The sequence below is a fragment of the Arachis stenosperma genome, chromosome 1 (assembly GCF_014773155.1).
Source record: "Arachis stenosperma cultivar V10309 chromosome 1, arast.V10309.gnm1.PFL2, whole genome shotgun sequence".
NCBI lineage: Eukaryota > Viridiplantae > Streptophyta > Magnoliopsida > Fabales > Fabaceae > Arachis > Arachis stenosperma.
Window position 1 is genome coordinate 34,927,733 of NC_080377.1, and position 11,755 is coordinate 34,939,487.

An 11,755-nucleotide genomic window follows, 5' to 3' on the forward strand; every position below is an offset into this window, starting at 1 on the left:
ATCCATAAGCTTGTCTTAATGATTTGTCTGCCAATTGTAATGAGAACAAGGTAGGTTGTACCTCAATGATCCCCAGCTTCTCCATTACAGAGAGTGGCATAAGATTTATTCCTGACCCCAGATCACATAGAGCTTTTTCAAAGGTCATGGTGCCTATGGTACAAGGTATTAGGAATTTGCCAGGATCTTGTTTCTTTTGAGGTAAAATTTTCTGAATCCAGGTATCTAGTTCACTAATGAGCAAGGGAGGTTCACTTTCCCAAGTTTCATTACCAAACAACTTGGTATTCAGCTTCATGATAGCTCCTAAATATTGAGCAACTTGCTCTCTAGTCACATATTCATCATCTTCAGAGGAAGAATAGACTTCAGAGCTTATGAATGGCAGAAGGAGATTTAATGGAATCTCTATGGTCTCTATATGAGCCTCAGATTCCTTTGGATCCTTAATAGGAAACTCCTTCTTGCTTGAAAGACGTCCCAGGAGGTCCTCCTCACTAGGATTTTCATCCTTCTCATCCTTTGTGCATTCGGCCATATTGATCACATCAATGGCCTTGCACTCTCCTTTTGGATTCTCTTCTGTATTGCTTGGGAGAATACTGGGAGGAGTTTCAATGACTTTCTTACTCAGCTGGCCCACTTGTGCCTCCAGATTTCTGATGGAGGATCTTGTTTCACTCATGAAACTTAAAGTGGCTTTTGACAGATCAGAGACTAAGTTTGCTAAATTAGAGGGGCTCTGTTCAGAATTTTCTGTCTGTTGCTAAGAAGATGATGGAAAAGGCTTGTTATTACCGAGCCTATTTCTTCCACCATTATTAAAGCCTAGTTAAGGCTTTTGTTGATCCTTCCATGAGAAATTTGGATGATTTCTCCATGATGAGTTATAGGTGTTTCCATAAGGTTCACCCATGTAATTAACCTCTGCCATTGCAGGGTTCTCAGGATCATAAGCTTCTATAGAAGCTGCCTCTTTAGTACTATTGGATGCATTTTGCCATCCATTCAGACTTTGAGAGATCATGTTGACTTGCTGAGTCAACACTTTATTCTGAGCCAATATGGCATTCAGAGTATCAATTTCAAGAACTCCCTTCCTCTGAGGCGTCCCACTATTCACAGAATTCCTCTCAGAAGTGTACATGAATTGGTTATTTGCAACCATGTCAATAAGTTCTTGTGCCTCTTCAGGCGTTTTCTTTAGGTGAATTGATCCACCTGCAGAATGGTCCAATGACATCTTGGAAAACTCAGATAGACCATAATAGAATATATCTAATATGGTCCATTCTGAAAACATGTCAGAAGGACACTTTTTGGTCATTTGCTTGTATCTTTCCCAAGCTTCATAGAGGGATTCACCATCTTTTTGCTTGAAGGTCTGAACATCCACTCTAAGCTTGCTCAGCTTTTGAGGAGGAAAGAATTTATCCAAGAAGGCCATGACCAGCTTATCCCAAGAGTCCAGGCTATCTTTAGGTTGTGAGTCCAACCATGTTCTAGCTCTGTCTCTTACAGCAAAAGGGAAAAGCATGAGCCTGTAGACGTCAGGATCTACTCTATTTGTCTTAACAGTCTCACAAATCTGCAAGAACTCAGTTAAAAACTGGTAAGGATCTTCAAATGGAAGTCCATAAAACTTGCAGTTTTGTTGCATTAAAGCAACTAGTTGAGGTTTAAGCTCAAAATTGTTGGCTCCAATGGCAGGAATGGAGATGCTTCTTCCATCAAATTTGGACGTTGGTTTTGTGAAGTCACCAAGCATTCTCCTTGCATTATTGTTGTTGGGTTCGGCTGCCATCTCCTTCTCTTGTTCGAAAATCTCAGAAAGGTTGTCTCTGGATTGTTGTAATTTAGCTTCTCTTAGTTTCCTCTTCAGAGTCCTTTCAGGTTCTGGATCAGCTTCAACAAGAGTGTCTTTTTCCTTGTTCCTGCTCATATAGGGAAGAAGAGAACAAGAAAAGAAAGAGGAATCCTCTATGTCACAGTAAAGAGGATCCTTGTTGTTAGTAGAAGAAGGAAGGGAGAAGAGTGAAGAAGAATGGGTAAGGATAGAGGTAGTGATTTGAGATGAAGAGAGGTGAAGAGAAGTGTTAGTAAATAAATAAATAAATAGAAGAAGGAGAGAGAGGGAGAATTCGAAAATAATTTTGAAAAAGTAGTTAATGATTTTCGAAAATTAAAGATAAGATATAATTAAAATTAAAAATTAAAACAATTAGTTAATTTAAAAAGAATTTTGAAAAAGGGATGAGATATTTTCAAAAATTAGAGAGGAAAAAGTAGTTAGGTGGTTTTGAAAAAGATAAGAAACAAACAAAAAGTCAAATAGTTAGTTAAAAAAGATATTAAAATCAAATTTGAAAAGATAAGAAGATAAGAAGTTAAATACAATATTTTAAAATTAAATTTTTGAAAAAGATAAAATTTTGAAAAAGATATGATATAAAAGATAAGATAAGATAGATTTAATTTTTAAAATTAAAATTAATTACTTTACTAACAAGAAACTACAAGATAAGATTCTAGAATTTAAATATTGAACCTTTCTTAACAAGAAAGTAACAAACTTCAAATTTTTGAATCAATCACATTAATTGTTAGCATAATTTTCGAAAATTAGATATAAAGATAAGAGAAAGATTTTGAAAAAGATTTTTGAAATTTTCGAAAAAGAGGAAAAATTGGAAAAGATATGATTTTTGAAAAAGATTTTGAAAAGATAAGATTTTTAAATTTTTGAAAATTTGACTTGACTTGTAAGAAATAACTAATTTTGAAAATTTTTTACTAAGTCAACTCAAATTTTCGAAAATTATGAGAAAAATAAGGAAAAGATATTTTTTTGACTTTTTTTTAACGATGAGAGAGAAAAACATAAAAATGACTCACAACATGAAAATTATGAATCAAAACTCATGATGCATGCAAGAACACTATGAATGTCAAGATGAACACCAAGAACACTTTGAAGATCATGATGAACATCAAGAACATAATTTTGAAAAATTTTTGATGCAAAGAAAACATGCAAGACACCAAACTTAGAAATCTTTAATGCATGGACTCTAACAAACGAAAAATGCATATGAAAAACAACAAACAACACAAAACAAGAAAACATCAAGATTAAACAAGAACACTTTGTCAAGAACAACATGAAGATCATGAAGAACACCATGAATGCATGAAATATTTTTTATTTTTATGATTTTATTAATTTTTTTCGAAAAATATTATTTAGAAAAACGAAAATAAATAAAAAATTTTTGAAAAATTTTGAAAAGAAAATTACCTAATCTGAGCAACAAGATGAACCGTCAGTTGTCCAAACTCGAACAATCCCCGGCAACGGCGCCAAAAATTTGGTGGACGAAATTGTGATTCGTACTCTTTGTACTTCTATAAAATTTAATTTGAGATAATAGCTCTTTACTATATGTGGACACAACTCCGTTCAACTAACCAGCAAGTGTACTGGGTCGTCCAAGTAATAAACCTTACGTGAGTAAGGGTCGATCCCACAGAGATTGTTGGTATGAAGCAAGTTATGGTCATCTTGTAAATCCCAGTCAGGTAGCGTCAAATGTAATTGGATTAGATATTTAAAAGATAAATAAAATAAAGGGATAGAAATACTTATGTAAATTAATAGTGGGAATTTCAGATAAGCGTATGGAGATACTGTGCCCTTTCTTTTTTTACTTTCCTACTTCTTCCTTCAATCCTTCTTACTCCTTTCCATGGCAAGCTGTATGCAGGGCATCATCGTTGTCAATGGCTACATCCCATCCTCTCAGTGAAAAAGGTCCAAATGCTCTGTCACAGCACGGCTAATCATCAGTCGGTTCTCAATCAGGTTGGAATAGAATCCCTTGATTCTTTTGCGTCTGTCACTAACGCCCAGCCTTCAGGAGTTTGAAGCTCGTCACAGTCATTCAATCCTGGAATCTTACTCGGAATACCACAGACAAGGTTAGACTTTCCGGATTCCCATGAATGTCGCCATCAATTCTAGCTTATACCACGAAGATTCTGATTAAGGAATCCAAGAGATATGCGCCCGGTCTAAGGTAGAACGGAAGTGGTTGTCAGTCACGTGCGTTCATAGGTGAGAATGATGATGAGTGTCACGGATCATCACATTCATCAAGTTGAAGTGCAATGAATATCTTAGAATAGGAATAAGTCGAATTGAATAGAAAATAATAGTAATTGCATTGAAACTTGAGGTACAACAGAGCTCCACACCCTTAATCTATGGTGTGTAGAAACTCCACCGTTGAAAATACATAAGTGAAAGGTTCAGGCATGGCCGAATGGCCAGCCCCCCAAAACGTGATCAATAGTCTCTTAAGATGAAGAATAGAACAAAACTGAGACCAAAGATGTCTAATACAATAGTAAATTATCCTATTTATACTAGACTAGCTATTAGGGTTTACATGAGTAAGTAATTGATGCATAAATCCACTTCCGGGGCCCACTTGGTGTATGTTTGGGCTGAGCTTGATCTATCCACGAGCTGAGGCTTCTTTTGGAGTTGAACGCCAAGTTGTAACGTGTTTTGGGCGTTCAACTCCGGGTTGTGACGTGTTTCTGGCGTTTTACTCCAGACAGCAGCATGGAACTGGCGTTGAGCGCCGGTTTACGTCGTTAATTCCCGAATAAAGTATGGACTATTATATATTGCTGGAAAGCTCTGGATGTCTAATTTCCAACGCCGTTAAGAGCGCGCCATTTGGAGTTTTGTAGCTCCAGAAAATCCATTTCGAGTGCAGGGAGGTCAGATTCCAACAGCATCAGTAGTCCTTTATCAGCGTCCAATCAGAGTTTTGCTCAAGTCCCTCAATTTCAGCCAGAAATTACCTGCAATCACAGAAAAACACACAAACTCATAGTAAAGTCCAGAAATATGAATTTAACATAAAAACTAATGAAAACATCCCTAAAAGTAGCTTGAACTTACTAAAAACTACCTAAAAACAATGCCAAAAAGCGTATAAATTATCTGCTCATCAATACGCCACCGGCCCAACCCGCTCCAGGATCTGAAATGGACCAATGTATCGAGGATTCAACTTCTTTACTTTAATCACCCTACCTATTCCCGTGGTCGGAGTAACCTTAAGGAAGACATGGTCTCCTTCCTCAAATTCTAAGGGCTTTCGCCTCTGATCGGCGTAACTCTTTTGACGACTCTGTGCCGCAAGCATCCTATCTCGAATTTTCTTGACTTGTTCAGTAGTCTCAGCTATCATTTCTGGTCCCAACAAGCCCCTTTCTCCAGCTTCATACCAACATAGCGGAGATTGACATTTCCTCCCATACAAGGCCTCATACGGAGCCATTCCAATGCTCGCATGATAACTATTATTGTGCAAACTCCACTAATGGCATGTATCGATCCCAACTCGCCGGTTGGTCCAAAACACAAGCTCTCAACATATCCTCTAGTGTTTGGATCGTCCTCTCGGATTGACCATCTGTTTGAGGATGGTAAGCCGTGCTCAAGCTTAATCGGGTTCCAAAAGCTTTCTGAAATGCACCCCAAAACCTTGAAGTGAAACGAGGATCTCTATCAGAGATTATAGTAGCAGGTACACCATGAAGTCTCACAATCTCCTTTATGCACAACCGTGCTAGCTCCTCAAGGGTGTAAGTCATACAAATGGGTAAAAAGTGAGCTGACTTCGTCAGTCGGTCCACAATCACCCAAATAGCATTAAAACCAGCCCTAGTCCTTGGCAATCCTGACACAAAGTCCATTGCAATACTTTCCCACTTCCATTGTGGAATCTCTAAAGGTTGCAACATCCCGGAAGGTCTTTGATGTTCAATCTTTACCTTTTGACAAGTTAAGCACTTTGAAACATATTCCACCACATCATTCTTCATACCCGGCCACCAAAACATCGCCTTTAAATCATGGTACATCTTAGTACTTCCCGGGTGAATGGAGAATCCGCTTTTGTGTGCCTCCTTTAAAATATCTTGCCTCAAAGTGCCAACATCCGGCACAATGATCCTACCCTTGATTCTCCATAACCCATCTTTTTCTTCCGACACTCTCCACTATTTTCCTTGCTCAATAGCCGGTAACACCTTCCATAATGCTTCATCATTTTGATGAGCCTTTAGGAGTTCAGACTTAAAGTCACTTGAGATTTCTAATCGGTTCAAACATAAGGTTCCGGATACTTCTCGAGCACCAATTTTTTTTTTACTCTCGAATCCCTTGAGCAACTTTTCCTCTTGAAGCATCATCCAAGCCGCATATAATGACTTCCGACTTAACGCATCTGCCACTACATTCGCCTTTCCCGGATGGTAATGCAACTCAAAGTTGTAGTCCTTCAACAATTCCATCCACCTCATCTGCCTCATATTAAGCTCTTTCTGGTCAAATAGGTACTTCAAGCTCTTATGATCAGAGAAAACTTGGAATTTAACTCCATAGAGGTAATGCCTCCACACCTTTAGTGCAAACACGACCGCAGCAAGCTTCAAGTCGTGCGTAGGATAATTAACTTCATGTGGCTTCAACTGTCGTGAGGCATACGCCACCACATTATGATGCTGCATCAGCACGCACCCTAAACCCTTTAATGAGGCATCACAGTACACCTCAAATGGCTCGTTCGGCTCAGGTAACACTAACACAGGTGCAGTGGTCAACTTTTCCTTCAATGTTTGAAAGCTCTCCTCGCATTCAGGAGTCCAAACAAATGGAGTGTCTTTGCGGGTTAACTTTGTCATTGGCAAAGCTATCTGTGAAAAACCCTTGATAAACCTTTGGTAATAGCTAGCTAAGCCCAGAAAATTCCTTATCTCTGTTACGGTGGTTGGTTGCTTCCAATACATCACAGCCTCCACCTTAGTTGGATCTACGGCTATTCCCTTCTTACTCACCACGTGACCCAAAAACTTCACCTCACTCTTCTAAAACTCACACTTAGACAGTTTCGCATAGAGTTTCTTCTCCTTTAGAATCTGCAACACGGTCCTCAAGTGTTCCGCATGCTCTTCTTCAGTCTTGGAATAAATCAGTATGTCATCAATGAAGACAACAACGAATTTATCCAGAAACAGACGAAAAACTCTATTCATGTAATCCATAAACACTGCAGGAGCGTTCGTCAATCCAAAGGACATTACAGTGTACTCATAATGACCATAACGAGTCCTAAAAGCAGTCTTAGGGATATCCTCACCCCTCACCCTTATCTGGTGATAACCGGATCGCAAATTGATCTTGGAGAAAACCTCATCTCCTTGTAACTGATCCATAAGATCATCAATTCTCGGCAATGGGTACTTATTCTTTATTGTAACCTTGTTCAGCTGCCTGTAATCCACACAGAGCCGCATACTCCCATCTTTCTTCTTTACCAGTAACACTGGCGCACCCCACGGAGAGACACTTGGTCGTATAAAAATCTTACCCAACAAATCCTCTAACAGAGACTTTAGCTCGTCCATCTTTAACGGTGACATCCTATAAGGAGCGCTTGAGATTGGTCCCGCCCCAGGCACCAATTCAATAGCAAACTCAACCTCTCGGTTAGGTGAAAACTCATCAATATCATCGGAAAACACTTCTGGAAACTCACACACTACCGGAATCTGTTCCAACCTTTGATCATCACCCAAAACACCCACGGTTAACAACAGGATACCCTGACATTCGATTCCAGAACAGTTCACCATCATCGAATTCAAGTAATAATTATTCACCACGACCGGCCCTTCTTCATCTTCCGGCATAAAGTACACCGACTTTGTAGAACAATCAAGCAGGACATGGTTCTTAGATAACCAGTCCAATCCCAAGATAAAATCAAGACTGATCATCGGTAAGCAGATTAAATTATGGACAAAATCGCCCTGCTTGGACCTAAACGAAACTTTCGGGCATCCTAGCCTAGTTACCATGGCTTCATGGGTAGTGTTCATACCCTGACCGAGCTCCTCCAACTCGGCAAAATCCATGAAAGGTCCGACCTCATCCCAAGGCCCACGCCTGAGGTCGGACCTCGGACAAATAAAGCTAAGAAGGCCCATCAAAAGGAACGAAGCCCAAAACCTAAAGGCCGAAAAAGCCTAGGAAAGGCGGTTCCGCAAAGATAGAGGTAAAACTCCCAAAAGATAAGATAAGATAAGAATATCTTATCCAGGGAAGATCACGACCAACTACTATAAATACACTGGAGCACCCAGGTATGACATACATTCCACATTCTACACATATCTGCTTGGACCCATGCTAACTTAAGCATCGGAGTGTCATTGCAGGTACAACCACCAACCGCCAACATCAAGCTCGGGTCCCTGACCCCCACCTCGAGCATCTCCAGACGACCGAGCTACACGTTTCAGGTAACCCCCGGAACATTGGCGCCGTTGCCGGGGACCTGGAAGTCATCCCTTTACCATGGCGGACGACCCTCTCAACAATGACCACGCTGCATCAGAACAAGAGGAGGAAGTTGACACCGGAGAACGACCGGACAGCCCTCTATCACCACGCACTCAAGGAGGAAACAAACAGAATCGCCCAAAGACATCGCTCCCAAACAAAGATCCACAAAATCCCGAAAAAGAAAAGAGCTCAGAAATTCTAGAAGCAGTCCGGGCACAACAAAACCGACTGAAACAACTCGAAGAGGACATAACGAAGCAAAAAGAAACTGAACAAGATCTGAGAAGGGAGGCTCGCAAGCGCAGAGAATTAGAAGAAAAACTGCGGAAAATAGAGGCCAACCTGAAAGATCGGACAGAACGCGACACCACCCCCGAAGGCAACCATGATCCCTTCACGCAAGAGATCATGAAGGAGAAGGTACCGCGAAACTTCAAACCACCCGATATGGATCTCTACGACGGCACCACCGATCTAAGTCACCACCTCAGCAACTTCAGAAGCAGAATGTACCTAGTTGATGCCTCCGACGCGATTCGGTGCAAAGCCTTCCCCACTGATGAGCGGATAATTTGTACGCTTTTTGGCATTGATTTTAGTATGTTTTTAGTATCTTTTAGTTAGTTTTTATTATATTTTTATTAGTTTTTAGTTAAAATTCACTTTTCTGGACTTTACTATGAGTTTGTGTGTTTTTCTGTGATTTCAGGTATTTTTTGGCTGAAATTGAGGGATCTGAGCAAAAATCTGATCCAGAGACTGAAAAGGACTACAGATGCTGTTGGATTCTGACCTCCCTGCACTCGAAGTGGATTTTCTGGAGCTACAGAAGCCCAATTGGCGCGCTCTCAATGGCGTTGGAAAGTAGACATCCTGGGCTTTCCAGCAATATATGATAGTCCATACTTTGCCCAAGATTTGATGGCCCAAACCGGCGTTCAAAGTCACCCCAAGAATTCCCAGCGTTAAACGCCGGAACTGGTACCTAATTGGGAGTTAAACGCCCAAACTGGATTAAAAGCTGGCGTTTAACTCCAGAAAACGTCTCTACACGAAATTCCTTCATTGCTCAGCCCAAGCACACACCAAGTGGGCCCGGAAGTGGATTTTTATGTCATTTACTCATCTATGTACACCCTAGACTACTAGTTTTCTATATATAGGACCTTTTACTATTGTATTTTCATCTATCTTTTGATCATGTTTTGATGATTGAACCCTCATTGGAGGCTGGCCATTCGGCCATGCCTAGACCTTGTTCTTATGTATTTTCAACGGTGGAGTTTCTACACCCATAGATTAAGGTGTGGAGCTCTGCTGTACCTCGAGTATTAATGCAATTACTATTGTTCTTCCATTCAATTCCGCTTGTTCTTTGTCCAAGATATCACTTGTTCTTCAACTTGATGAAGGTGATGATTGACGCCCATCACCATTCTCACCCATGAACAAGGTGACTGACAACCATTCTTGTTCTACAAGCATCTGAGGCTTAGTGAATATCTCTTGGATTCTTCGGAATCTTCGTGGTATAGGCAGGACCTGATGGCGGCATTCAGAATCCGGAAGGTCTAAACCTTGTCTGTGGTATTCTGAGTAGGATTCAATGATTGAATGACTGTGACGTGCTTCAAACTCCTAGCAGGCGGGGCGTCTGGTGACAGATGCAAAAGTATCGATGGATATTATTCCGGCCTGACCGAGAACCGACAGCTGAATTCCGCTATGCCGTGACAGGACATATGCAATCGCTTTCACTGAGAGGATGGGAGGTAGCTGCTGACAACAGTGAGACCCTACACGAGCTTGCCATGGAAAGGAGTAAGAAGGATTGGATGAAGACAGTAGGAAAGCAGAGAGACGGAAGGGAAGGCATCTTCATACGCTTGTCTGAAGCTCTTACACCAATGATACATAAGTATCACTATCTTTATCTTTTATGTTTTTTTTCGTTCATCACCATTATACATTTGAGTCTGCCTGACTGAGATTTACAAGATGACCATAGCTTGCTTCATACCACCAATCTCCGTGGGATCGACCCTTACTCGCGTAAGGTATTACTTGGACGACCCAGTGCACTTGCTGGTTAGTTGTGCGAAGTTGTAGTGATCACAATTTCGTGCACCAAGTTTTTGGCGCCGTTGCCGGGGATTGTTCTTGTGTATGGACAACTGACGGTTCATCTTGTTGCTTAGATTAGGTATTTTTTATTTTCAGAGTTCTTAAGAGTGAATTCTAGTGTTTCAAGGTGATGTTCTTATCATCACCAAGGCTGATTGATTCTCATCAATTTAGCTCTTGAATGCAATGTCCTGCTGAAGCTTAGCCGGCCATGTCTAATTCCTTTAGACTAAAGCTTTAGACTAACATTGCATGATTCCTGGAATTCTCATTAAGAATTTTGATACCTTTATTTTCCTTTTCACTTAATGTTCGAAAAAAAGCCAAAAAAATTACAAAACCATAAAATCCAAAAATATTTCTTGTTTGAGTCTAGAGTCTCATCTTAAGTTTGGTGTCAATTGCATGTTTCTGTTCTTCTTGCATTTTTCGAATTTTTTGCATATGTCTTAATTAATCTTCAAGTTGTTCTTGATGATTTTCTTGTTTTGATCTTTGAATTCTATTGACTTGAGTGTTCTGTTATATGCATTCTCATTTTGTTAGTGTCAATGGTATACAAACTGCTAAGTTTGGTGTCTTACATGCATTGTTATTTGATTTTAGTTGCATTTTGATTATTCCTTCTTATTAAAAATCCAAAAATATTTTTAATTTGTGTCTTTTCAAGTCAATAATACAGAGAATTGAAGATTCAGAACATACTGCAGAGGAATCACACAGAAAAAGCTGGGCATTCAGAAATGCCCAGTGAAGAAGACAGACTGGCGTTTAAACGCCAGCCAGGGTGCCTGGCTGGGCGTTTAACGCCCAAAAGGGTAGTAGTTTGGGCGTTAAACGCCAGAATGTGCACCATTCTGGGCGTTTAACGCCAGGATGGCACAAGGGGGAAGATTTTGTTTTCAAATCAATTTTTTTTCAGTTTTTCAAAATCAAATCTTTTTCAAATCAAATCTTTTCAATCAAATGTTTTCAAAATCAATTTCTTTCCTTTTTCAAAGATACTTACTAACAATTAATGATTTGATTGAACATTTTTTGCCTTTTCTGTTGAGGAAGGTTTTATGTTTGAATCATATCTTTTCTTGTTAGGCAAGTCATTAATTTTTAAAATCAATCTTTTTAAATTATTTTCAAATCAAATCTTTTTAAAATTGTTTTCAAATCATATCTTTTCAATCATATCTTTTTAAAACCATAACTTTT

At 39.7% G+C, this 11,755-nt stretch overlaps 1 non-coding gene across 1 annotated transcript; it reads left to right on the forward strand.

Annotated features, from left to right (window-relative positions):
- Nucleotides 1-1,301: 1,301 nt before the first annotated feature.
- Nucleotides 1,302-1,405, forward strand: LOC130951750 (small nucleolar RNA R71). The gene has a single exon (XR_009074083.1). It is a non-coding gene; the product is annotated as a small nucleolar RNA R71 (small nucleolar RNA).
- The last annotated feature ends 10,350 nt before the right edge of the window (nucleotides 1,406-11,755 follow it).